The sequence below is a fragment of the Octodon degus genome, unplaced genomic scaffold, assembly GCF_000260255.1.
Source record: "Octodon degus isolate 3935 unplaced genomic scaffold, OctDeg1.0 scaffold00050, whole genome shotgun sequence".
In the NCBI taxonomy this organism is placed as follows: domain Eukaryota; kingdom Metazoa; phylum Chordata; class Mammalia; order Rodentia; family Octodontidae; genus Octodon; species Octodon degus.
The window spans coordinates 3,913,325-3,916,419 of record NW_004524626.1 but is presented as its reverse complement, the minus strand read 5'-3'; the positions used below and the strand labels follow the sequence as shown (position 1 = coordinate 3,916,419).

The 3,095-nt window shown below is 33.1% G+C and overlaps 1 pseudogene; it reads right to left on the bottom strand.

The window, feature by feature from the left end:
* LOC101560727 overlaps positions 1 to 2,344 on the bottom strand; it is a 12,886-nt pseudogene extending 10,542 nt beyond the window's left edge.
* Between the last annotated feature and the right edge of the window lie 751 nt (positions 2,345 to 3,095).

Below are 3,095 nucleotides of genomic sequence, written 5' to 3'. Positions count from 1 at the left end.
AAATAGGATCACAAGTCCACTTCTTGTACAGCAATTAACCACTAAGAAGAATATATGCAGTGTATTATTTGTTGAAACTGTACTTCCGATTGGATTTGAAACTGTCTCTTTGCTATCTGTTTATCAATAAAACTTTGAAAAAAAAAACCAGAAGGGAACTGTAATGTGTTGTGTGTATGTATTTCTCCACAATGAATATAATCATATGTACTACAAATATTTATAAATAAAAGATTTTTTGTAAATTTTTAATATCAGAATAGTTATAAAATAACTACATGTAGTAGATCATTTTGAATTATCAAATATTTTAAGTACATAATGAAGTGATAGTTCTTAAAGTGTGCTGCTATGGATATTTTTAGTTGTTTGGGAAAATGAATAATGAACAAAAGATTATGGTACTAATTTTCATATAAGAAATCAGAATGAATATCCTTGTTGGCAAAAGAAATAGTGTACTTCATGAAGAACACAAGTCATGGTTTTGGTAATGCAAAGGACCTATTTAAAATGCCTTTTTGTGTCAAACTTCAGAGGAATCTTTATCTCAAAGCAGAGTGTAGGTGTATGTATATTACATCACTGGAGCCATAATATTCTATGGAGAAGAAATAATGAGACTAAATTAAATGACTTTTAATTTAGTGTCCTGGGAATAGAAAATCAGAAAAGTTGCTCTGTGTAGAAGAAATTCCATAGGGAAGTTATTTGTTCAAGGATGGAACAACAAGAAGGTAATGTGTCTAATGAATACACGTACAAAGCTGTAAATTTCTCTCTTTCCTAGGCATTTGGTAGGTGCAACATTTGTCTGGATAGGATGTGGTTGTCAGATTCCTGCATGCTCCTCAGTTATGAGTGGCTTTGTTGGTAGCCTATTTTCAGTCTCTGACTAAAGTGGAATTTAGCCTACCACACAGAGAACTTCCATTCAGAAAACCCATCCAGGTGAGTCTTTCAGCCCAGCAGGTGCTGCAGGAAAGCTATTGTGAGACTGGGAGACAAAAATGTTTAACTATGATACTGAGATCTATAGATAATGCTGTGTTTATTTTCTTGATTATTTAATTAATACATTGACTTAAGTATTTACCTTGCTTAATTCATCAAGCAATGGCTGTGACTCATCCACATAGCTAACACTGACAAAAGATCTAAAAATTGTTGTACAGGGTTTCAGGATAAATCTTGATGGGATTTGACTGACCTTGGAAGATACAAAAGGTACATTTCTTGTTATATAGGTCTTGCTTTATCTTGGTCTTTATGATCCAGCAGAAAAGTATAAAAATGAAGTATAAAAACTAAAACCATATTAATATGCTGAGCTGTAAAAGGCTCAAGTCAACAACTCCTGACATTACCAGTCCTACAGATAATCCACTACTATTATGGACCACTGGACTCTATTGGATCACTTGGCTGAATTTGTACACCTACAATATATGAATGGCAATGAAATACTCATCTCTGAAAAATGTAAGCAAAAAATGGGGATATAAATGAAGGACCATTTTGTAGTAAAAATATCTATATCTATATCTATATCTGTATATACAAAATTGTTAACATTAGATATACAGCTACTTTCTCTTAGTTCAATGAGAAGAAATTTTGAGCTAATAATGTTTAGAGAATACATCATGTCTGCATCTTATACTATGAATAACTACTGCAAAGACAACAATATGCAATGTGTTAATTATTATAACTGTCCGACTAACCTGTTTTGAAACTATCTCATTGCTATTCTTTCTCACTAATTAATTAATATAAAAAGGAAGTAAAACTAAAAGGAAGTAATTACCTTGCTCAAAGGGGAAGCAAACGTTGAACTCAGAAATGTAAGGTTCATTGTAGATACTTAAGCAATGACAGCAGAGCTTAGTTAGAATAGGAAGTGAAGGGTTAAAATGATTTAACTATAAATCTAACAAATATGTAAGGACCACAGCCATCCTCAGTAACAGTGTTGTCCCAAGAATCCCAAATGATGAGGAAAGCTATGTTCCCATCAGGAAAGTTAACATGATAAGCTTCTCCATAAGACTGAGCTATGCACTATCTTCTGCTTTGGAGCCAGGAAGCAATGTTCAAGGTGAAAACTCGAGTTCTCCAAAATGTAATACAGCCATCCACAGCAAGAATGAGGTCCCAAGCTCCTCTTCCAGTGAGAATAACCAACTTCACCGGGAAATCTAGATGAAAGTGTCACCCAGCAGAATAGTACAAGACAACCAGCAACTTCTGACAACTCCAACAGCTTCTCTGGAGAACTTCCTTAGTGGTCTCCATCTTTTTCTCTAGTTCTGCCGCTTACACTGTTGGCAACAATCCTCATGTGGGCCTTCCACACCCAGCACCATGCTGATTTAGTTCAGCTGTGTGTAAAAAGTTGACCACCAGTTTGAATTCCACCACCATATACCCTTGGTCAACTTGACAATCATACATATTTTATTAAATATAGTCTCCATTGGAAGATTTGTGAAAGTTAGCATATCTTGGTCTATTCAGGTTCAAATTGTTACAATTACATATATACAATTATGTTTGCACTCATTTCTGCAAAAAATATTCAAAGAATGACCTAATTTCAAGATTAAAACACAGGTTACTTTGACTAACCTGTTAAAATGTATATTGAAATTACATTGAAATCATATTAAAAGAACTATTAAAACCACAGTCCTTATTTCTCATTGTTTTTAAAATTTTTTATTCATGGGTTGAGAAAAAAAGATAAAATAGCAATCAAACTGTTTCAAAACAGTAGGACAGTTGAAATAATTAATATATTGTAATTAATACATATTGTCTTCATAGTAGTTATTCAAAGGACAAGATGCAGACATGATATCTTGTCTAAACAATATTAGTACAAGTCTTTCTTCTCATTGAACTAAGAGAAAGTAGCCGTATATCTATCCTAACTATTTTGTATATACATATAAATATTTTTCACTCCAAAGGTCCTCTATTTACATCTCCCTTTTTTGTTTTGTTTTGTCAGAGATGGGTGTTCCATTGCTGTTAGAAAAGCTGTATATGGTGAAGTATTTAAAGGACCTTTGCATACATGATGCCAGTTT